We start from the raw sequence: 25,388 nt of genomic DNA on the forward strand, positions 1-25,388 counted from the left end.
GCCCCGCACCTGCGCGGGCCCCGCACCTGCCCCGGCCCCGCCCCTGTCCCGGCCCCGCACCTGCGCCGGCCCCGCACCTGCGCCGCTGGCCCAGCCTCCGCAGCCAGCCGAGGTCTAACCTCGGGTCTTGGAGAGTCTTGGGGTGCTGCGCCCACAGGACTCGCACTTCCCTCTTCCTAGTCCTGCTTGGTTCTCATCGCGTGATTTGGACGCATTGCTACGAAAGTACCCTCTTCCCGTTCGGAGGTACCACTCAGGCCCAGGCTCCCCTGTAACAGCCGAGACCCACGCGGACAGTGACTTGGCCGCAAGGATGCTTCCCGCGGAGGAGAGCCGGCGGAGCGCGGGCACGGGCTGTGCAGCCACCGCGCGGTGTTCGGCTTCTCCGTTGCGCCATTCGTGCTGCAGTGCCATCCTCGAGGGGGCAAGACGGCTGCCGACCCCGGCCACTGCGTCTCTGCCAGGCAGGAGGAAGAAGGAGGGGCGGCAAACGGGCTTGACTAGCTTCCTGTCATCTCTCAGGAAGCCTTTCTGCCCTTCCCTCCCAAATCCTTCCATTTGAGGTCTCACTGACCAGACTAACGAAGGAGCCACCTTGGGTGCGAGGGAGGCTGGAGAACATGGCTTTTAGCTGAGCAGATGCTGTTCCCAGCAATACAGGCAATTCTTAACGAGGGAGAAGGCAGATGGCTATGGGATTGGCAAGTACCAGTCACAGTCATCGGGGTTATTTATTTATTATTTATTTATTTATGTTTGCCAGAAATTCCTCTGCATTTTCTCTCCCTGTCACTAAATCCTATCCATGTTTCTGTCCTGAAGAGCTTTTCCATCTCTGACGTTCCTCCAGGCTCAGCCTAGAGAGAAATCTGAGCCGCCTGAGGTAAGGGTTCCCAGGAAGCCCCATCCACATGCTTGTTGGGCTCATTAGCGTCCTGGGCTGGGCTGGTTTCCAGAGGCTCTGGCTGCTGAACTGTGAGACTCGGTCAGTGCAGAGCGTGGGGTGCATGCTCCAAATGGGGTGATTCCAGCTACATACATGACCCAGTGACCCAGGAAAATAAATTGCAGCTTTTCAAAATCAAGATGAAATAGATGGGAAAATGATTGTTTTCACACATCAAATTACTACTTTGATGAACATTGGTTTATAGATACAGAGTGCAAATTTAACAATGACCATAGAAACTACATTTTAAAACATGATTCCTAAGATTCTCAGCTTTGTAGCACTCTGAAACATGTCTTTTTTGACTTTGTTCAAAACAGTGATTGGACATACACCCGGGCTATTTTCTTCAGCACAGGTTGTGGGGTGCATCACTGGGTGACTACTGTTTGAGGGGGCTTCATCCTAGGTCTCAAAGGTGTCAGCATTCCCCGTGATTGCAAACCTCTGCCACTGTTTGGAGTAAAATTATTAGTTTTCAGAGAGTCACCGGCGGGGTTGACTATCTGAGTTCAGGTTTGACTCTTCTCTTAAAAATTAATACAAATTAAATACAGAATAATGTGCCGTCATGACACAGTAGAAAGAACGCAGGTTTTGTCATTGCATGGATGTGGGTTCAAATCCTGGCCTCACCCCTTCCTAGCTTCATTACATTAGATGATTTGCTTGACTTCTTCATGCTGGGTCTCTTCCCTGAGCAGTTTGGGTAACTGAGGCAGAGGTGGGTGACCAGGAGAGAAAGGGGCCGGAGGTGGTCTGCGAGTGGAGTTGGGTCCACAGGTATGTCTTGTTGAAGAAGTAGTTGGTGAGATTTTTGCTTTCATTGCACATCCTTAAGAAGTAGAACCTGGGATGCTGTTTTGTAACAGAGTGTCTTGGAGATCTGGAGCAATGTGGAGAGTACTTTTCAGAGTCAGTGTGGAATTTACCATCTCCTCACAATCGTCGACCTACCAGTTACCAGGGCATAGACAATTTTTACATCAAGCCAGTTAGATGGCATGCATGTGTGTACACATGGCATTAAGTTTGATTATTTTTGACAAATAGCTTATTTGCTTTATTACTCATTTCCCATAGTGACTAATGCAGATTGCAGGGACATCTGCAAAGCCCAAGACTCCCCCACCCCCTCCTCTTCTTACCTTTGCTCATTATTCTTATGTTCCTGGTGCATTAGGGGCACAATCAACTAAATGAAACAGGTGCATTTCTAGAATTAACCCCAGAGGCTCACGGCCACCACTGAAGTAGAAGACGGGAAACGTGGGCATGGGCACGAGCATGCTGAGGAGAGGAGGAAGGGTCAAGGCCCAGGAGAGCCCCTCTCGGACTGTGAACCGCACTGAGTCGTGCTTCAGTTACTCTGGGTTTCGAGATTGCCTCTTTTTAGAATGTTGACAAAGAAAATAAATGCCATACTTACGTAAGAGGAACAAACGCATGCACTTAAAACAAACTAGAGGTAGAGACATGTTTCATATGAAAGACGAGGCACGTGGCACGTGGTTTAGCCTCTGATGCTTCTGAACCCAAGAAAACCAGATTTGATAAAAGCGCATAAACCTAAGGCAGAAAACATCAGAGGTGACAACAGATAAGAGAGTGTTACAAGTTTCAGTTTGTGGGGACAGTGGTATCTGAGGAGGTTTAGAGACAAGTGACCACAGACTGGGAAGACAAGAAGCAGTCAGGGCACCAGGGTCTCGGAGGGCTCAGCAATCGAGGCGCTGAGTACCTGTGAAGTGGGGAGGACAGACTTGCTGAGTGCTCGTGTCATTGGCAGATGATCGTCAGAGCCCCGAAGGGCCCCAACCCCACGGGGCCAGGGTGGAAACGACCTTCTGCCCTCCGCACAGGAGCCCAAGGCCACTCTCTGGGGAAGCTAAACAGCTTCTGGGCTTGGAGCCCCCAGGACACACAAGGGCAGGGATGCCATGGAGGAAACAAGGATCTCTCCTCATTTCCTCCCAAGGATGCTTGTTGTCAGGCTTTTAACATCTGAGCAGGAAGTTCGAGGATCACTCTTCAAACAAGGAAAAACCTTGAGACATTTGGTATAGTTTACCTAATGATCTGGCTCCTTGTCACTCTCCATTTTACACCATCATTTCACAAGCTACACATATAGTTTTCAAGCAGCTTTATTTCTAAATAACAGCAGTTTCCCAAAGGAAATGGGACACCCAAAAGATAAAGATGAAATGAAAGATTGAAAAAAATACACACAGAGAAAGAAAGATAATAAACGTGGAGAAGACAGAGCCGTGAAAGGCAAAAGGAAAGCTATGCTCACCAGATGCAGGACGCTCGATCTCTGGCTGCTGGTGGCTCTGACCCCTGCTTGTCTTTGAGGCTTGCACGACAACTCCTTGCTTGCTTTTGTTGGAAATACTGTCTGCAGATCTCGGTGTTGCTGTCGGGTCAGCTGTCTGTTCTTATGTTGGATTTGGAGAGACTCAAAGACTCTGCCAATGTTGCTGGCATTTTTCCAGAACCCTCAGGTCAGAAGAAACTTCAAAACAAACAAAATAAAACTTAATTATTATCCTCAGAGAGATAAGAGAATTCATTGTATTCAAAAGGGAGTTACTCAGAGAAGACCTCTGAAACTTGAAACAAAGAAGATAGCAGAAATAAGTAATATAGAAGCATTGCAGTGAAAATTGAAGAAAATTTCCAGAAAGTAGAGAAAAGAACAGGGACTTAGAAAATTAGTAAAAACAAGCATGACGTTGAGATTCTTGCATTGACTAAATGTTTGTGTACCTTCAAAATTCACATTGGAATCCTGATGCCAGCGCGTTGGTGCTTGGAGGTGCAGCCTTTGGGCCGCCATGGCGTGGTGGTCCTCGTGGTGCAAAGGTGTCTGGACAATAGGGTGGATGCGAGCACTCCCTCTGGCTCTCTGCCGCACGAAGACACAGAGGAAAGACATCTGTCTGCAAACCAGACAGCGCGCGGGACCTGCCAGCACCCCGGGCTCAGACTTGGAGCCTCTGGAACTGTAAGAGGTGGATTTCAGAAGCTGCAACATTCGACTAATAGAAGTTCAAAAATAGCAAACAGAAATTATGCATGAAAGGACTGATATAAGACAAACTGAAGGACAGGAATTTCCAGTGAGCATCCCCTGGGTTTTCAGGTAAAGAATGGAACGGAACGAATCACCACACCAGGACTCATAACAATACTGCAAGAAGCATTAAAATATCTTACTTAAAAATATCGAGATAAATATTACAAGAAAGAGCTAAAATGTTGAAAGTGGTTACTTCTGAAAAGTGGTTCACTAGGACAGGCAGCCATGGTTCAGAGAGTGCTGTTTTTCTGTAGGGGCCCTACATTTGACTTTTTCTGTAGGCCATGCTTATATATTAACATAAAAATAAACAGACATTACATTATTAAAAATGTATTTGAGATTTTCCCCAAATAAAGCACACTTGTGTGCTGACATAGTTGTTTTTAGTGCTTTCTGCACGCACACTTGTGCTTACCCTGTCAATGTTGGAGTCAGTGGTTGATAAAGATGAGTCAGGACTGTTCTGTTATCTACAAGTGCAAAGAGCTAACCACAGACAGAGGCAGCCAGGTGTGCCAGATGTCACCCCAACCCTGCAGGGAACTGTCTGGTAGATTCAACATGTTCTGGGTACTTTCTGCTGTCACCCTTGGGGTTTCTGTCTTCGTATAGACCATGACCAGGTGCTGGGGTGTAACCATAGGCTAAGGCTCCTGACGCAGACCCTGGGCAGGAAGTGCGTGGTAGTGCACACCATGGATCCCCATTTCGTTGTCAAGCAGAGACTGCCCTGCTAAGAATCAGTCTGGATTTCAAACCGTTATTTCATGCATTGAGCCTTCATCTCTGCTTTTGATTGAAGCAGCTTGGTTGGAAGATACAGTCTTTAGAAACTGGTGGATTGTATCATCATGCCACCAAATCGTCCACCCCCCTCTGTGCCTTCCCTGTGGGAAGTTGCATTTCCTGTTCTGTGGGTGTCAGACTTGGCTTGTACCAATTCTGAGCAGAATCGTCAAGGGTCAGCTCGTGGTCTACCACCTTCCCTGTTCTCATCCCACCAACGTGGCGACACCCCATGTGCGTCGGAGCAAAGACAGCATGGGGCAGAGCTTCAGCCGGCCCATGACAGGCAAGGGGCACCAAGTAGAAACGCCGCTTTGTCGCTGATGCTGTTGTGACAAACTAACAGAACGAAGCCGGCTGATGCCACCTCAGAGGAGTGCCACCACGCCTGAGTCCCCAGCAAATCAAAGTAACGCACACTTAGGATGTTGGCCTTCATTAAAGAAATGAGGAAGCCACTGATGGAGGATAACACATTCATGTTTATGTTTGAAAAATCATTCTGGCTGAAGCATGGAGATAGGGTTGGGATAGAGGACGAAATGGATGTGGGGATCTCTTTTTGAAGGCTACTGAAGAAATACAGGCTTGAGATGATGGTGGCATGGAGGTGCAGGAGTAGAAAAGGGAATGATGTCAGAGATATTTAGGTAGAAAACCGGTTGGTTGTTGATGGGATTAAGGCAGAGGGAGGTGGTGCCCTTCTGGAGAGCGGGGAGTCCCTCACAGTAGGGAAATCTGTAGAAAGGGAAGTTGGGGATCACTGAGAAAAGGTAAAGGTCACGAGCCCTAGCGTAAATAGTCCGAGTGAAGGTGGACTTGAGACATCCAAGCTGGTGTTTTGGGAGTCTTGGCTCTACCTCCTTTGAAAAATCCCTGTGCAAGACAGGAAATGCTGTCTGCAAAGTTACTCAATGTTTTCTGACATTCTGGGGAAGTCTGTGCTCAGGTAAGTATCCTAGGAACACTTACTTAGTGTTTTTTTATTCCTATATTGAATAACAGCAACGAGTTAGTCTACTATTTTTTTTAAGCTAGACAATAAGTATGTGGCTCAACTGATGTTCATATTTGCGTTTCTGACAAACAAGTGACAAATAGTCCCCCTTTTTTACAACTACATAGCAGACCAGGAATTTAAATAACTGCCCCAAATTATAAATGAACTTTATGGCAGTATTACGATTGACATTTCAGCCATCCACGCTGCGCAAAGCTATTGGATGGCAGTGCCCCCCTGCTTCACGTTGCAGCACATCCAGCTTGGCGGAGGGTGGGCGCAGCGCGGATGTTCTGTGAGGGAACCTCCTCACCTGTGCCCAGAGCGGCCGCAGTTAGACCTAGTAACGAAGCATAGGTAATGATCCAGATACAGACCAGTCCAAATTATTAAACAAGTTCTTGCTTCGGCCATACTGACTAAAATTGGAACTATATAGAGAAGATTAGCATGGCCCCTGAGCAAGGATGACACGCAAAATTATTAAACAAAACAAGATACGTCATTTAGAACTTCTGGCCTGTCACTTTTCCATAATCTCTGGAATGGTGACAGGAGGTGGATGTGAGGTTGGAAATCCCCTGTTGGCTGGAAGACATGCCTTAGGGCCTCAACAAGCAAAAAGCAGGACAGAGACAAATCACCTTCAAGGAATGTAAAGAAATATGTGAATTGAAAACGTTTAGCCCATGAAAACTAGTGAGGTGAAGCCCTGATCCCATCATAACCTGGTTGAGTCCATGTCTAATATCACTTACGCGGTGTACAAGCAACCTCCTGTCCGTCCACACACACCCTCCAACTGACCTTAACTTCCGCTGTCCTTTAAGTACTTGGACCTTCTCGATTACCCTTTCTCTGGCTGTCCACGCCCTCTCCAGCTTTGGGGATGTTGTCCTCAAACTGGCTGACCTGAAAGCAGCCTTTCCCTTCCTCTGGGAAATGCCCTCCTTTAAATGCCCAACCCTGTCTTGCATGCTGTTCTGAACCACTTGCCTGAGCAGCCCAGGATTCGAGTCCCTTGGAATATCCCTTTCTCTCAAGTGTCGCTGCAGACAAATCACTCCTGGAAATTACTGCTTCCTGTAGCAGAGCTGCCTTTTGAGAAGGAGAGTTTCTCCTCAGGGATATGGGTTCTGGTGGAGCTGCACGCTCCAATTATAAGCTTCGGAGCAAAGAGAACAGAAATGTTTTTCTTCTAAAATGCTGCTGTTCTTGCCTTAGGTGGTCAACAATGCCCAGCCTCAGCTGGTTCCCTGCAGTGCTGGCTCCCTCCATGCACTCCTCACGCGCGGGCATCCCAAGGCAGCTTACAAGAGCAGTCACTCCGGAAGACAAAGAGTTGCTGCAGAAAGATGGAAGTCACCATGTTTATGCTGGACTCCTGATATAAGCCAATTCCGAGATTTTTGAGGATAATAGCCTACCAGACATTTATGCTCCCTGAGCATTAATTAATGGTTTTTTTGCACAGATATCTATTCTGCTCAATATGCTTAGAGACTTGATTTAATTATAAAACCCTAACAAACCAAATTGTGTGTTTTCCACATGGTGAAGGACCACACACTCACTAAAGCTTTAAGCAGAATCAGTTTACTGTGGATTCTATCCAATATTATGATGTTCTGTTGTCCAAAAATACAGTTTTGAAAGATGAGGTTAGATTTATTCGTGCTGTTTGGCTGAGATTTCATTAAGTGAGAAGGCTTTCACAGTCTTCTTAGACCAAGCAAATTTTATTAGGCCAAACTATATTTAGGTATATCTATGGAATCTCTCCAATTTATTCTATGTTCTAAAATCTTGGAGGTTTGAAATTTTGTTTTATTTTCCCTTTTTAAAATTCCCTCACCCCCTGTGATATTATTCAAAGTAAAACACATTTTTGTTTCATATGTGACTGAGGACAGTGGAAATTCAGGATGTGCTTGGAGTTTTAGGGCAGGCTACAGAAGAAAAGTCCTCCATGGCCCCTTTCCTATGCCAAACTGCCACGGGGGGCACCCGATGAACCCCCTGGAGCTGTGGTGTCTGCAGCCGAGGGATCCCTTGTCTGGCACCCCAGCCTCTCACCTACACACTAAGCAGCTGGTAGACCTCTTCTTAGAGGACAAACGACATTCAGATTTCTGGCATTCGTGTATTCAGGGGTTCCTTCCTTCAATCTCTGACAAACCTTAATTTAGGGCTGATTATTAACAGCCACAGAGCTGAGTGTCGCTGCTCAGACCACATGCAGCCAGCTCCCAGCATTCGGTTCACCACACGTTTCTCTTAAGTTCCAAATGACGGTATGTTCGGGGCTTCAGCACAGCACAGAACATGTCTCCATCTCCTGTTACCGATCCCCTGAGCCATAAACTCCCCAAGAAAAAAAAAATCTTTTTCTAAGGAGACTGGCTTCCTTTCAAGCTTATGAAAATCAGCCAGAGGGCTCAGGCTAACTTTAGACAACTAAAAATAAAGTGAAAACTTGGTTTTAAAAATTATTATTATTTTAAAAGCCTTTTTGAAATATACTTTTATAGTGGTACAAAATCAGATTTTAAAAATTTCATTGTCATCATGACAATAAGTCTGTTTTTGGCTCTGATCAAATGAAGAACTTGTGTAATGAATGCTTCTTTTTTTCCTCTCTTAAGAACCGATTATGTAAATGCTGTCTGATTCCACTTACACGAGGCACGAAAAGCAGCAAAATCATAAAGACAGAAGGTGGGACGGAGGTGCCTGGATGGGGGAGGAGGTGAGTGTTTCACGGGGCAGAGGTTTAAATTCAGGTGCTGAACAGCGTTGTGGGGATAGACAGCTGACCACGTGCATGGATTCGGTAGCCCTCGCTGCACACTCGGAAATGTTCAACGTGGTAAGATTTATGTTATGTGTATTTTACTACAATAAAAAAAAAGAAAAACCGAAACAAAACCCAAATGTACACAATTCTGCTGGAGACATGGCGGTAATTGTGAACTTCACCCATCACGCCACCCCCTTGTCACTTAGTTCTTAAAAATGATCTTTCCCCTCAAAACACTGGATACATTATCAGACGTAGGTACTCTTATAAGTGGTGTTTTCCTGATGTATATATGGATTTACCTGTTGCTATTTGGCTTTCTTTTGAATATTATACTTTTTAATATACACTAAAAATATAAAGAACAGAAAAAGACTCAGAGAAATGTCAGCCCTGGTCCCACTCTCTCTCCTGCTTTCATGGAGGAAATGCTTCGTTTTCTTGGCAGTTATCATTGTTGAAACACAAATGTAAATTTTCTGAATCTCTCTAAACAGGAAGATTCTTACCAGAACTTAATTGAGGATAATTTGGCCATTTTATAAAGTGGATTTTGTACAGGTAGGTTCTACAACAAATCCAGAAATAGAGTGTTTAAACAGAGCTTCCTGGAGACAAAGGAGTCCCTGCATGTGCGGGGACTCAGTCTCTCCTGGGTGTGAACTGCCCACTGGTATCTCCATCCGTGGAGTGCTCACAGCCGGGGTGCAGCACTGTTCTTCACCAAGTCTGGGAGCTCCGTGCTTCTGTGGTGAGGAGGGGAGCCGTGAAAGCAAATCCCAGGGGCCTCCCTCCGTGCATGCCTCCCCATCCTGGAAACTTCCTGATGAGTGCAAGCCCAGTCTGGGGAGGGCAGATCCTTTGTCACTTTTCCTTCAGCAGACATGGGCACGAAGCTGGGTGAGTTAACCCAAAGTCAGCTGTGGACGCACGTCGGTCCCACAGCTATTTCTGTGCCACATGGAGCGAGTGTGGCTGGGCAAAGCCCCCCTTCTCCAGACCACAGAAGCAACAGCCGATGCGGAGAGTTACAGAGATCTAAACACACATGATTAATAAAAAGCAAACAGCAAAATCTTGCCAAATAAGTGGAGAGCCTCTGGGGAAAACGTCCAGAATTCCACAAAGTGGGAAAACCAGCAGGACTGAGGCTGCCCTTTAGTATCATGACTGCGTGGAGAGGCGTGCTTCTGGGGTTCTGAGGGAACGCTCCCCATGTGAACACACACACTCCAGGGGGACCCCAGCGACAGACGCAGTTACGCACATGTGTATCTTAGTCATGAAGACTGTTTTGATATCAGTTTTGAACAGTTTTCTATAAGTAATAAAATGTAAATATGTAGTTTAAGACAACATAATCCGAGATCATTAGTAGAACTTCGTGTCTCCAGTGTCCCCGTGGCCCTCAGCTCAGCCATAACCATGGGTAGCGTAACTCCAAGGACAGTTCTGTCACTGGAAGCTTCTAGAAGCAGCTCCGTCCTGGTGTTGGTAAGACATTACACCCATTTTACCTATCCTGTGCCTCCGAGACTCTCAAAGCCAGGAGACTTTCCTTGGAGCAGAAGGTAAGCGTGCAGGGACGGGAGACGCCCTGTCCTGTGCGTGAGGCACGGCTGTTCCCTCATGTTGCAGAGAAGAAAGCCAAACCTTGGGGAAACCATGCAAACTGACTGTGGCCCAGGGTTAGGAAGTGACGTTATAAGGGTCTGACCCAAATGTCTGCTCAGCGCCAAACCCTGTGTGCTGCGCACGCTGTGTCTCAGGGACTCGTGTTTCCAGGGGTGAGGATCTGGAGCCGCGGTGTGGCAGACAGCCTCAGGGAGTACCCGTCCATAGTGTGCCGAGATAGAGGGGAGATTCCACCTGTTATCCTGCAACAGAAACACGTGTCTGAGGAAAGAGCTAAGAAAACCCGAAGTCAGATGTGCAACAGACAAAAGAGAAGCTATCTGTTAGCGTGGCAGTGAGCATGGTCGGAGGGTAGGACTGAACTGCGGGCGTTTTGCTCTGTTAAGCCATGACGTGGGGAACTGACCCAGGTGCCCCGACCTGACAGGCTGACTCACCTCTCCAGGCCCTGGGGGGAGGCACTCTGCCCCGCACATCCCCTGGCGGTCACCATGCACTGGACAATATCGCACAGCCCTGGAAAGGTGCTGAGAGCTATTACCAATTATTAGCAGTATTTTCCTTGGTGTAGTATTCTCTGTGAGAAGAAAGAGAACAGCTTTTGTCTTGGCTTTGCTTTTGTACCCTTAGCTTTTTTTCCTTTCTCCCTGACAATGTCTTTCTGTGTAATTCAGCGTAGCTTAAGACACTCTTCCGCATTCGACAATATTGATTGCAAGGCTCCTGTGTGGGACTGAATTGACAATACCCGAACGCACACACGCCCTTGATTCTTGCGAAAGCCTTTTAAGGGCTCTCTCTCACGGGGAAAAGTCATGGTGTGGGTGCCGTTATAACCACCTCTCCCCCAGCCTGAACTGAGAAGGAAAATCAGGAAATGGGTTTTTGTGCCACACCTAGTGAGGGGCCGTGTGCAAATTTCCACTTAATATGGAGTGTTTCTGTCCTTTAAAAAGTGAATAGAAAGTTACAAAATCATTAGAAGCAAGGTTTTCACGCTTTCTGCGTAAACACCAAAGAGGGCTTTTTCCAGACTTGGCCTGACAGGTACCTGGGCTGGCAGCCCCGTCCAGGAGGGCAGGGAGCCGAGACACGAGGCCACCACAGAGTCTAGGCAGGCGGAAACAGACGCAGGATGGAGGACTGCGGGACGAGGGCAGCGACGCAGACGATCCCGGGGTCCCAGGGGGGTGAGGTTGGACGACGCTTTCTCCGTGCAGACTTCACAGAGTCACTGACTCCGTGTTGCTGACCTTCTCTTTCTTCTTACTCTCCACTTCATGCAAGGAAATAGGAGGCTTCGATGGTGCAGAATTTGGACAGAATTGTTCTCACAGCAGATGATAATAGAGCGTGATATTTGGATTTGTGATTTAAGTGGAAATAAGGACACATAAGCCGTGGCTGTAGATGCACCTTTGGTTCAGGCTGTTTGAGGGGCTGGAGCGGCTGAAAGTGGGCTTTGAAAGAAGGAATCAGAACGTCACACAAAAGATCGTGGTAGTTAAATTTTAGGAGATTAATGAGTTAATCTTAATAAGTTAATCAAATTAAGTGGTATAAATATCAGGTAAAGCCAGAGAGAAATCCCCTGTTTGCCTTTGTTTTCCCTGAAATGATGGATAGGCATCACTCTAACTTAAAGGCTAGAAAACATAGGCTGAAAAAATAATGAAGCATAATTACTGTAAGATACATTGTTGGTGAAAGAGGCGGTCACTGTCAGGGTCTGAGATGGGCCGTCCAGATGTCAGGGTCGGAGTCCCAACACAAATGTGAGCATGAACACGGGTGACAAGACACTCTTCTCTCCACTCACAGCTTCAGAGCCATGACCCCATCCACCCCACCAGACCCTGGGCTTTATGCCCCACTCTGCACACGGCGCTTGTTGAGTAAGAACAGCCCTTTCAGTTGGTTGAACGTCTGCCTTCGGCTCAGGTCATGATCTCGGGGTCCTGGGATCGAGCCCTATGTCGATCTCGCTCTCCCTCTGCCCTCTGCTCGTCTCTCTCTTTCTTTTTCTCTCAAGTAAATAAATAAAATCTTTAAAAACCCAACAAAACAAAGAATAGCCCTTTTGCACATCAAGCACCCCGTAACTGGTTCTGGTTCTCCTTCAGGAGGGCCTGGCCTTTTTCACCTTGCAAGCACAAGATGCATGGTTCGGGATTTTAAGCGCAGAAGTTCAGTAAACAGTGCAGCCTGTCCCTCCTGAGGGCCGTGGCCGGCGAGAGAAGGCTGTCCACAGGAGGAGGGAGCCCTTCAGTCGAGGTTCTGCGACTGGCCAGAATTTCTTCATGGAATCCCTTTGAGGAGTCACTCTGGAAGCGTGTGGTTTATTTATCTATTTTATTATTTTTTTTAAATTTAAATTCAATTAGCCAACACATAGTACATCATTAGTTTGAGATGTAGTGTTCAACAATTCATCAGTTGCATATGACACCCACTGCCCCATGCAGTACGTGCCCTCCTTAATGCCCATCCCCCCACCCCCCTCCCTTCTGTAACCCTCAGTTTGGTTCCTGGAGACCAGAGTATCTCTTGGTTCGTCTCCATCTCTGATTCCTTCCCATTCAGTTTTCCCTCCCTGTGTGGTTTATTATTATAATTGGGAACTTGATAAAAATACTATTTCTTTGTCTATAAATCCCAGAAGTCCGACTTTTCTGTCATGTTGTCTTCATCTCTCTGGAAACAAATGTAAAAGAAGAACTCAGTGCAGAGATGGAATGAGAATTTATCCTTAGGGATAATGTGGCCAATAATATTTAGAAAGTCGTATAATAATTTACAAGCCATATGGCCGTGGTTGGGGGCTCAGCTGGGGTGAGGCTTTCTTATCCTCTCCAGCCGAAAGAACAGAATCAGGGTGTAGCAGAGCGTGGTGAGCAGCGCTGGATCCTTGCTGCGGAGGGGAACTGACTGGTCCCTAGGACCTTAGTTACTGGACATCAGACGCTGCAAAGTGCTCTTTCTGAACGAAAGGTAATTACAGTATCTAATAGCAACTCCAGGAAGTGCACATCCTACAACTTTTCCCTTCCCTCTGGCTAATAGAAATGCACAAGCAAAGCCATCCATCTCCTCCACGGATAAGGACAGCTTTGGGCAACATCCCTGAAGCCCCAGTCCCTCGAGACACCATTTACGCGGTGAGAACGTGGAAGAGGAGACAAGGCTTGAGAGCAGGAGATAAAGGAGAAGCAAAGATAAGAGGGAGGGTGGGGAGAAAGGAGAACCACTTATGCACTCCTGGTCCAAAGGGCCAGTGTCCTGGAGGGCCGGGGGGAGGGTCAGCGTGTGTTCCGTCCTCAGAGAAAAGTGCAGCCTCCCCTGATCCAGGATGGACATAGCGCTTGTCAGGATTCAGCTGCCGGCGCCTGCGAGTGAATTTTGTTTTCTTCCTGCGTTAAGTTCTTTGAAGACACCTTTACCTTAGGAGGACGAAGGTTGAGAAAAAGAGTCCCAGTAACCAGCACTTCCATAGACTCCACGGATCTTGTCTGTGTCCTCTGAGTCTCCAAGCTACCCCCCATTTCCTCCCACTTCCAATACGTGGCCCAAGGGGCCCCCCATTTCTTCATATGGTGACTTTGTCCACAGTGAGCCGCGGCAACAAGCCAGCTGTGGTGGGCAGATCTGCGTGGAGCTGTCACTCTGCTACTGACCACGGGGGCCCCCATGCCACGTGCGGTGCCCTGCACCGGTTAAAGCCCAGAGACAGGGTGCTGGCTGCACCTGGAGGGGGAGCAGGTGCCTTCCCCCTCACTGACCAACCTCCCCCCAGGGGAGCAGGGCACCCTGGGCGCAGGGGCTCCGTTTCGATTCCACTCTCTGTGAGGCTCCATGTCTGGATTTATGTGGTCGTTACGGTGCCTCCTGTTTGTGCAGAGGTCCCGGTGACCTCTCTGCCCAGAGAGCCTCGTTCCACGGCCCTCGGCTCTGGCTCTGGCCTGCGCCTCACTGCAGCCCCGCATCCAGACGCGCACCCTGCAGTGTCTTCTCCAAAGGTGATGTTTAAAGCAGGAATAGGAACGATGCTAGGGCAGTAATGATCACTTTACCTGACCTTTGGTTCCTTATTTATAAAATGCAGAATCCGGAGTGGAATTGGCCCTCATGGGGGATCCCTGTATTTAATATTTGAATTTATAACCAGAAGATTTAGTTCAGTGTTAGCTTTTGTACATCACCTATATGACCTTGAAGGAGCTGCTTACATGTTCCTCAGATGTTTTGGGAAAATGCAAAATATAAAAAAGGACAAAATTCTAGATGAATCATCACCAACAACTGAATAAAAACACACTTATTTCATAATACCAAATAGGGTTTACTCAGGCATACCAAAATGATAAATGGAATTTCTGAATTTCTCACTCTGGGAATGTCTCTGAATAAAGTGGAGAAAATTGGTGATAGCTAGTTTGAATAGCAAGAAATTTCTGGAAGGAAAGCAAACCTTAAGTATATGAAACTGATCTCCAAGAGAAAAATGCAAGCTCAAAGCAATTTTATTACTATAAATGTACCTTCTTTTTACAATAGTAATGTGCCCATATTACAAATAATACGTAAGATAGAGAAGACAAAAATCACCTTGAACAACCCAATCGTCATTAGTGTGGCCATCACCAATACTTTGGTGTAAATTCTCTGGACTGTTCTCAACATTATGTGTCATCTGGTCACACTTACAGTGTGCAGGTAGTCTGATATATATTTTCATACTTACAGCTCAATTATAAGCTTACTTCCATATTGTCACATAGGTTTTAAGCTTTGGTCTAGAGGAGGAACGGGGTTTCTCTAATTTCTCTTGTCTGCCTTACAAGTGCATTTCACTTTGCTTTTATGCACCAGCCTACATAGGTGGGGGACAGACGCCCAAGCTGAGCACCAGAAGGAGTCAGGGTGTTTGAGCTTCAGGCTGACTCAGCTTCTTGGGGGGTATAGGCAATCTTCGGGCATCCCCTCCTTTCTCTGGGCGCAGTGCCGGTCTGGCCTGGTGCCTGTGAGGGTGCGCTGCTGGCCCCCCTCCCTGGCTCTCCCGTCTCCTCAGCCCTCTGCTCAGCAGCACGGGCTCCCCGGTTACCTGCAGACATCAAGGAGCCTCTGTCTGTGTCCCCAGGGCTCACCTAAGGGCACCGCTGGGACCCCCACAGAGCCCAGCCTGCAGAGTCGGAAGGAGGAGAATGCCCTGTGAACTCCTGTCCTTCGGCTTCCTTGCTCCTGGCTCCAGAGGCCTCTCCTGGGTGGGTAGAGCTGCCTTACCGTATCCCGAGCCCATCACTTTGCAGAAACCTTCCCAGGTCTGGCCATTTGGTAAGTTAAGAAAAACTCAGGGGATTTAACAACAAATACGCGCATGGATGTTTGTTGTGTGTGCGTGTGCATATGCATCTCTGTGTGTGTACGCGTGTGAACTCACACCTGCTTGTAAGTTTACATATTTATCTTCTCACAAACGTGACCTTAAACATCTTGTGTCTCATTCCTCTGCCTCTGCCGCGGCCCCTCCCCTGAGGCATGTGGCAGCTTCTGCCCAAGGCTGGGAACGATCACAGGACAGAAAGCGGAGGGGTTAGCACACTCGTGGAACCCGCTTCTGAATGATCTCTGCCCTTTACCTCTCCCGCAGTACTTGCCTTACTGTTTCGTGTTTGCTAGAATGTGTGCAGCAGGGGGTGGGCTGCGTGGGGGCCTCGGGGGAAGGTGCAGAGTCGTCTCCCTGTTGCGCAACAAACACGAGGCTCAGTTTGTCATCTGTGGGAAGAAGGGCCTCCCCTGAGACCAGCATCTTCCTCAGCAGGAGGGGAAATCAGCTGATTCTTCCCATGAGGCGCTGAGGACCAACTGGGAGAAGACAGTCACTCTGTCCAAAGAGGATGATCAGGAGGTCCGGGTACAGTTCGATATTCCGGCCCCTTCGACCCCGGGGCACTCTTTCTGAGGTGGGTGTGGAAGGGGGTGTGGGATGAAACTCAGGTGAAAACGTCCTGCTAATGCTGCAGAAACGGACGAAATGTTAGTCACCATTGCAGAGGCTCCTAGATTCCTTCTGGACTATTCCCCTTTATGTAAGGTACATTGAGCATCTTACAGTTACTGTCAGGAGCCGTCTAGGTGCTTGGGAGCATCACTTCTGCAGGGACCAAGGGTACCTGTGTTCACACAAAGCGAGTATCAGGCAGTTCCTCTAAGTGCTTCCAGAACCCCGTTTCCAGTCTAACCCCATTCCACATGTCGATCTCCGTTCCTTTCACATCATGCTGCGAGTCCAGCGGGGAGCCGTGGTCTCTCTCCTGCTCACTCCTGGACAGCATGGGCATAGCGCCTGGCACATGGTTTGTGTGTGCCCCAGGGCTTAGCAGGCTGAAGCCTCCACTCCAACACTTGCACTGACCAGCCAGCACACATGTGCACCTGTCTTCTAACCTCTTGTTCCAAAGCCTGTGCTAAATGCCTTCTAATAGGTGTTTCTTTCTCGATTGCCATGCCAGCCCTGAAAGGGCTAAACAGGTGTCATCAAGCTCTGTCTCACAAGTGCAAGAGGGGCTGGACCCCCGCCCAGCGTGGACACGTGGCTCCAGGGCCCCTCTTGCACAGCATGCAGCCTCCCCTTCAGGAGGACCGTGTCTCCAAAGCCGAGCTATCGTCAAGAGATGGCCAGACTTCATTACGTCCTTATGTGCCTGCTCATCTGACTTCCAGACCTTTTGTGTTCCTCGATTCTGAGGCTGATCTGGCCCACGTCCGCACTGTGGGTCCGGGGCCCCTTTCCTCTGGAAGCCCCGTGTGGGGGACCCCAGGTACTGTCAGATCAAGCTCTGTGGGGTTGCCCACAAGCTTGCTTCCTCAGCACTCCCTCAGAAGCTACTACTATTTGGGTCCTTATCACCCTTTGCCTGGACTGTCCCCCAAATGGCATCAATATCTTCCCACTGCTCAGTTCTCTCTAGTTTATCTGATAAAATATACACAGTACAGCTATGATCACGTCATTCCCTTCTCAAAACATCCCTGACTTCCAATCCCTTTTAAATATAAATATAACCCGACTCCAAAGTTGTTCTCAGGGGCTTTAGCCACCTTTTGAACTTATGTTTTCTCTACTTCCCTTTAACTATTGTGCACTTCATTAAACAGAGCTATTTACACAGCTATGTACGTCTCCCACAATTTCCCTCCTTGGGAAGACTCTATCTATTCTTCAAAGGCCAGGTCACGTCCTTCCCTCACGAAGCCTTCCCTGGCCCTGTCCCGCATCACCTGGCACTTTCCATCTTGCATGCATGGCACCTGGGGACCAGTCTCTTCGACATCACGTTGGGTTCCCTGCACCCAGCACAGTGCCCTGTGGGGTTGGCACCCACAAGCTGGGCTAAATGGGTTGTTTCTTTTACTTTGGTCTCATTTACTGTTTTGGGAGAACAATGGGTCTGCTTAATTAGTCTATATTGCTACATTTTAGATGTCCAGCTTCCAAGCGGGGGTATTAAGTCAATCACTTATGTCTTGGTGACAGAGCTACGCCTCAGCAGCCTCTCAGCTGAGCAATATCCAGCATCTAAAAGCAGGAACAGATGCTTAGGCTGGGCTGCCATGGAGACGAATGTTCTCTGATCCTCTCTGTGAAGAATGACTTCAGGGTTGCTGGTTATAGAAATGAATGTTTTTAGTCAACAGTGCATCTCAGCCTCCAACATAAGAAAACCCTATTTCTAGTGCCATGCCCGTCTGAAGCACCAATTAGTTTTGCTTCCAAAATCAGTTGTGTTGCCACCAAATTAAATCGGCTGTGAAATAATGGTATCTGCCAACATGTGGGCTTTTGGTTAATTATTATCTTTTTATAAAAGACCTATGCTTTAATTGATACATTTTCTTTTACTTAAGCCATTAATGATGTGCTATTCTGGCCTTGTCATCAGGTAGCTCTGCAAATAGTGTATTTTTGGAATGATAATAAATGGCATTTGAAAAGTGTTAATGCCAATATCTTCGTTGCCCTAAGAGAGTCAAAAACTAATTAAAGAAGGAATGAACGCCATCATAGAGTCACATGGGTTGAAGCTGAGTTTGGTAAGGAACTATGGAAAATTAAAAGTGAGCTTTTAAGTTTTGGCTTTAATAGAATTGTTCTTTTGGAGATGGTGGGTCAATTGGGACGACAGAGATTTTTTATCCTCTTACCAGTAAAAAAAAAGTTTTCTCTTTCCAATGAATAACTAGAAGGGAAGTCTGTTCTTTAGTAGACAGGTATATATGGACTGAATATTAGTGTCCCCCCAGGTTCATAAGTTGAAACTCTAACCCCCCAGTGTGATGGTATTTGGAGGTGGGTCATGCCCTTGGGGCCTTTGTGACGGGATTAGTACCCTTCCCAGAGAGCTCTGTCTCCCTGAACAAGGAGGCGGTCATGGGAGCTCACAGCAAAACGGCAGCCTCAGAAGGATACCCACCTTCCGGAACCGGGATTGTGGACTTCCAACATCCAGAACTAAATGTGAGAAACAAATTTCTAGTTGTTTAAGCTGCCCAGTCTATAGTATTTTATTGTGTCAGCCCCAAATCCCTGTGACAGATAACTTAGAAAGTTACTCATTAAAATTCTGAATGCAAAGAGTAACAATGAAAATTAAAATGATCTCCATAAAATGACATGTGTGTTACTCAGTTTAACAAGACATTTGCAGATAGAGTATCAAGAATCGATTATCTTGATTCTTTCATAAATTTTGGGTAAAATAGGTCAGATCGATTTGTCTCTGCTTTGTACATGAAGAGACTGAGGAATGCAGTGTTGGCGACCTGCCCAAAGCTACTCATTTTATATTGTGCCCCATCTTCCTGCTCACTGAAGCCAAATCACTAGGCCCTAGGCATTGCATGGACAACCTATCAGTAGCAACTAAAGGAGGGCTCAGTTAAATGAATTATGCACACGCAGGCATTCAGTTGGCATGCAGAAATGAACTGGGATGTTTCAAATAATTTTTTTATTGTTATGTTAATCCCCATACATTACATCATTAGTTTTAGACGTAGTGTTCCATGATTCATTGTTTGTGCATAACACCCAGTGCTCCATGCAGAATGTGCCCTCCTCAATAACCATCACCAGGCTAACCCATCCCCCTACCCCCCTCCCCTCTAGAACCCTCAGTTTGTTTCTCAGAGTCCATCATCTCTCATGGTTCGTCTCCCCCTCCGATTTCCCCCCCTTCATTCTTCCCCTCCTGCTATCTTCTTTTTTTTTTCTTAACATATATTGCATTATTTGTTTCAGAGGTACAGATCTGAGATTCAACTGTCTTGCACAATTCACAGCGCTTACCAGAGCACATACCCTCCCCAGTGTCTATTACCCAGTCACCCCATCCCTCCCACCCCACCCCCCACTCCAGCAACCCTCAGTTTGTTTCCTGAGATTAAGAATTCCTCATATCAGTGAGGTCATATGATACATGTCTTTCTCTGTTTGACTTATTTCGCTCAGCATAATACCCTCCAGTTCCATCCACGTCGTTGCAAATGGCAAGATCTCATTCCTTTTGATGGCTGCATAATATTCCATTGTGTATATATACCACCTCTTCTTTATCCATTCATCTGTTGATGAACATCTTGGTTCTTTCCACAGTTTGGCTATTGTGGACATTGCTGCTATAAACATCGGGGTGCACGTACCCTTTCGGATCCCTACTTTTGTATCTTTGGGGTAAATACCCAGGAGTGCAATTGCGGATCATATGGTAGCTCTATTTTCAAATTTTTGAGGAACCTCCATACTGTTTTCCAGAGTGGCTGCACCAGCTTGCATTCCCACCAACAGTGTAGGAGGGTTCCCCTTTCTCCGCATCCCCGCCAACATCTGCTGTTTCCTGACTTGTTAATTTTAGCCATTCTGACTGGTGTGAGGTGGTATCTCATTGAGGTTTTGATTTGGATTTCCCTGATGCCGAGCGATATTGAGCTCTTTTTCATGTGTCTGTTGGCTATTTGGATGTCTTCTTTGGAAAAATGTCTGCTCATGTCTTCTGCCCATTTCTTTATTGGATTCTTTGTTCTTTGGGTGTTGAGTTTGATAAGTTCTTTATAGATTTTTGGATACTAGCCCTTTATCTGGTATGTCATTTGCAAATATCTTCTCCCATTCTGTCGGTTGTCTTTTGGTTTTGTTGACTGTTTGCTTTGCAAAAGCTTTTTATCTTGATGAAGTCCCAATAGTTCATTTTTGCCCTTGCTTCCCTTGCTTTTGGAGATGTTTCTAGGAAGAAGTTGCTGCGGCTGAGGTCGAAGAGGTTGCTGCCTGTGCTCTCCTTTAGGATTTTGATGGACTCCTGTCTCACATTGAGGTCTTTCAACCATTTGGAGTCTATTTTTGTGTGTGGTGTAAGGAAATGGTCCAGTTTCATTCTTCTGCATGTGGCTGTCCAATTTTCCCAACACCATTTGTTGAAGAGACTGTCTTTTTTCCATTGGACATTCTTTCCTGCTTTGTCGAAGATTAGTTGACCATAGAGTTGAGGGTCCATTTCTGGGCTCTCTATTCTGTTCCATTGATCTATGTGTCTGTTTTTGTGCCAGTACCATACTGTCTTGATGATGACAGCTTTGTAATAGAGCTGGAAGTCCGGAATTGTGATGCCACCAGCTTTGCTTTTCTTTTTCAACATTCCTCTGGCTATTCGGGGTCTTTTCTGGTTCCATACAAATTTGAGGATTATTTGTTCCATTTCTTTGAAAAAAGTGGATGGTATTTTGATGGGGATTGCATTGAATGTGTAGATTGCTCTAGGTAGCATTGACATCTTCACAATATTTGTTCTTCCAATCCATGAGCATGGAACGTTTTTCCATTTCTTTGTGTCTTCCTCAATTTCTTTCATGAGTATTTTATAGTTTTCTGAGTACAGATCCTTTGCCTCTTTGGTTAGATTTATTCCTAGGTATCTTCTGGTTTTGGGTGCAATTGTAAATGGGATCGACTCCTTAATTTCTCTTTCTTCTGTCTTGTTGTTGGTGTATAGGAATGCCACTGACTGCTGTGCATTGATTTTATATCCTGCCACTTTACTGAATTCCTGTATGAGTTCTAGCAGTTTTGGGGTGGAGTCTTTTGGGTTTTCCACATAAAGTATCATATCATCTGCAAAGAGTGAGAGTTTGACTTCTTCTTTGCCAATTTGGATGCCTTTTATTTCTTTTTGTTGTCTGATTGCTGTGGCTAGGACTTCTAATACTATGTTGAATAGCAGTGGTGATAGTGGACATCCCTGCCGTGTTCCTGACCTTAGGGGGAAAGCTCTCAGTTTTTCCCCATTGAGAATGATATTTGCTGTAGGTTTTTCATAGATGGCTTTTATGATATTGAGGTATGTACCCTCTATGCCTATACTCTGAAGAGTTTTGATCAAGAAAGGATGCTGTACTTTGTCAAATGCTTTTTCTGCATCTATTGACAGGATCCTATGATTCTTGTTCTTTCTTTTGTTAATGTATTGTATCACGTTGATTGATTTGCGGATGTTGAACCAACCTTGCAGCCCAGGGATAAATCCCACTGGGTCGTGGTGAATAATCCTTTTAATATACTGTTGGATCCTATTGGCTAGTATTTTGGTGAGAATTTTTGCATCCATGTTCATCAGGGATATTGGTCTGTAGTTCTCCTTTTTGATGGGGTCTTTGTCTGGTTTTGGGATCAAGGTAATGCTGGCCTCATAATATGAGTTTGGAAGTTTTCCTTCCATTTCTATTTTTTGGAACAGTTTCAGAAGAATAGGTATTAATTCTTCTTGAAATGTTTGGTAGAATTCCCCTGGGAAGCCATCTGGCCCTGGGCTTTTGTTTTTTGGGAGATTTTTGATGACTGCTTCAATTTCCTTAGTGGTTATAGGTCTGTTCAGGTTTTCTATTTCTTCCTGGTTCAGTTTTGGTAGTTGATACATCTCTAGGAATGCATCCATTTCTTCCAGGTTATCTAATTTGCTGGCATAGAGTCGCTCATAATATGTTCTTATAATTGTTGTATTTCTTTGGTGTTGGTTGTGTTCTCTCCTCTTTCATTCATGATTTTGTTGATCTGGGTCATTTCTCTTTTCTTTTTGATAAGTCTGGCCAGGGGTTTATCAATCTTGTTAATTCTTTCAAAGAACCATCTCCTAGTTTCGTTGATCTGTTCTACTGTTCTTTTAATTTCTATTTCATTGATTTCTGCTCTGATCTTTATTATTTCTCTTCTCCTGCTGGGTTTAGGCTTTATTTGCTGTTCTTTCTCTGGCTCCTTTAGGTGTAGGGTTAGGTTGTGTACTTGAGACCTTTCTTGTTTCTTGAGAAAGGCTTGTATTGCTATATACTTTCCTCTTAGGACTGCCTTTGCTGCATCCCAAAGATTTTGAATAATTGTGTTTTCATTTTCATTGGTTTCCATGAATTTTTTTAATTCTTCTTTAATTTCCTGGTTGACCCATTCATTCTTTAGTCGGATGCTCTTTAACCTCCATGTATTTGAGTTCTTTCCGACTTTCCTCTTGTGATTGAGTTCTAGTGTCAAAGCATTGTGGTCTGAAAATAGGCAGGGAATGATCCCAATCTTTTGGTACCGGTTGAGACCTGATTTATGACCTAGGATGTGATCGATTCTGGAGAATGTTCCATGGGCACTTGAGAAGAATGTGTATTCCGTTCCTTTGGGATGGAATGTTCTGAATATGTCTGTGAAGTCCATTTGGTCCAGTGTGTCATTTAAAGTCTTTATTTCCTTGTTGATCTTTTGCTTAGACGATCTGTCCATTTTAGTGAGGGGGGTGTTAAAGTCCCCCACTATTATTATATTGTTGTCGATGTGTTTCTTTGCTTTTGTTATTAATTGCCTTATATAACTGGCTGCTCCCATGTTAGGGGCATAGATATTTAGAATTGTTAGATCTTCTTGTTGGATAGACCCTTTCAGTAGGATATAGTGTCCTTCCTCATCTCTTACCACAGTCTTTGGTTTAAAATCTTATTTGTCTGAAATAAGGATTGCCACCCCAGCTTTCTTTTGGTGTCCATTAGCATGGTAAATGGTTTTCCACCCCCTCACTTTCAATCTGGGGGTGTCTTTGGGTCTAAAATGAGTCTCTTGCAGACAGCATATTGATGGGTCTTGTTTTTTAATCCAATCTGATAGCCTGTGTCTTTTGATTGGGGCATTTAGCCCATTTACATTCAGGGTAACTATTGAAAGATAGGAATTTAGTGCCATTGTATTGCCTGTAAGGTGACTGTTACTGTATATTGTCTGTGTTCCTTTCTGGTCTATGTTGCTTTTAGGCTCTCTCTTTGCTTAGAGGACCCCTTTCAAGATTTCTTGTAGGCCTGGTTTCATGTTTGCAAATTCCTTTAGTTTTTGTTTGTCCTGGAAGCTTTTTATCTCTCCTTCTATTTTCAATGACAGCCTAGCTGGGTATAGTATTCTTGGCTGCATATTTTTCTCATTTAGTGCTCTGAATATATCCTGCCAGACCTTTCTGGCCTGCCAGGTCTCTGTGGATAGGTCTGTTGCCAATCTAATGTTTCTACCATTGTAGGTTACAGATCTCTTCTCCCGAGCTGCTTTCAGGATTTTCTCTTTGTCTCTGAGACTCGTAAGTTTTACTATTCGATGTCAGGGTGTTGACCTATTTTTATTGATTTTGAGATGGGTTCTCTGTGCTTCCTGGATTTTGATGCCTGTTTCCTTCCCCAAATTAGGGAAGTTCTCTGCTATAATTTGCTCCAATATACCTTCTGCCCCTCTCTCTCTTTCTTCTTCTTCTGGGATCCCAGTTATTCTAATGTTGTTTTGTCTTACGGTATCACTTATCTCTCGAATTCTGCCCTCGTGATCCAGTAGTTGTTTATCTCTCTTTTTCTCAGCTTCTTTATTTTCCATCATTTGGTCTTCTATCTCACTGATTCTCTCTTCTGCCTCATTTATCCTAGCAGTTAGCGCCCCCATATTTGATTGCACCTCATTAATAGCCTTTTTCATTTCTACTTGGTTAGATTTTAGTTATTTTACTTCTCCAGAAAGGGTTTCTCTAATAACTTCCATGCTTTTTTCAAGCCCAGCTAGTATCTTTAAAGTGATGATTCTGAACTCTAGATCTGACATCGTACTAATGTCCGTATTGAGTAGGTCCCTGGCAGTCGGTACTACCTCTTGTTCTTTTTGTTGAAGTGATTTTTTCCATCTTGTCATTTTGTCCAGAGGAGAATAGATTAATGAGAGAACAAAATGCTAACAGGGTAACAACGTCCCCAGAAAATATACTCTAAACAAATCAGAAAAGACCTGAAGCAGTGGGAAAAGAAAGGGAAAGAGAGAAAAAAGAAAAAGAAAAAAAAAGGAAAAGAAAAAGATAAAGATAAAAACAAACAAAACCAGAACAAAACAAAAAAAAACAGAATGTGATCAAATATGATCAGGCTGGTATATAGATCAGTGCCACACACTAGATTTTGGGTGTATTTGGTCTGTTAGAAGAAAGTGCCTCCCAAAATTTTAAAGAAAGAAAAACTTATATATGTACGAAAATAAGGGTTGATATGATGAAGGGATGGAATATGACTGTAAAGATGGAAATTATAAAAAATTTTATAAAAGGAATTGATAAGAAGTTGTTTGAAAAAAGAAAGAAGAGGATTTAACAAAAAAGAGAAAAAAAAAGGGGGAGAGAATGTGATCAGGCAAGGGAGTAGAAAAAAACCATACAATAGAGATTTAGGGTATATTTTGATCTGTTAGAAGAAACTATCTCAAAATTTTAAAGAGAGAACAACTTACATATATATGCCAAAAATACGGGTAACTACTATGAAGGGATAGAATATGACTCTAAAAAAGAAAAATAAAAATGAAAAATAAAAATGTTTTTTTTTAAAAAAGGGATTGATAAGACTTGGTTGAAAAAGGGAAAAAGAAAAATTCAAAAAAGAAAAAAAGACAGTTAAAAAAAAATTAACTTTGAAAGACTACAGAATCATGGTAAAAAAGCCATGGATTCTATGTGCAGTGTTCCCCTAGCGCTGGAGTTCTGCCGTTCTCACTGATCGGTAAACTTGGTCTTGGCTGGCTGTTCTCGCTGATCTG

At 45.3% G+C, this 25,388-nt stretch overlaps 1 long non-coding RNA gene and 1 other non-coding gene across 2 annotated transcripts in view; both read left to right on the forward strand.

Annotated features, from left to right (window-relative positions):
• Positions 1-7,450, forward strand: part of LOC116648251 — a 10,624-nt gene extending 3,174 nt beyond the window's left edge. Inside the window, exon 4 of the long non-coding RNA XR_004302481.1 lies at positions 7,048-7,450. This is a non-coding gene — a long non-coding RNA (uncharacterized LOC116648251). The remainder of the gene's footprint in view (positions 1-7,047) is intronic.
• On the forward strand, positions 6,224-6,325 carry LOC116648304. Its single transcript, XR_004302498.1, has one exon. It is a non-coding gene; the product is annotated as a U6 spliceosomal RNA (small nuclear RNA).
• Positions 7,451-25,388: the final 17,938 nt, after the last annotated feature.

This window comes from Phoca vitulina, unplaced genomic scaffold (genome assembly GCF_004348235.1).
Source record: "Phoca vitulina isolate PV1807 unplaced genomic scaffold, GSC_HSeal_1.0 scaffold42, whole genome shotgun sequence".
Classification (NCBI taxonomy): Eukaryota; Metazoa; Chordata; class Mammalia; order Carnivora; family Phocidae; genus Phoca; species Phoca vitulina.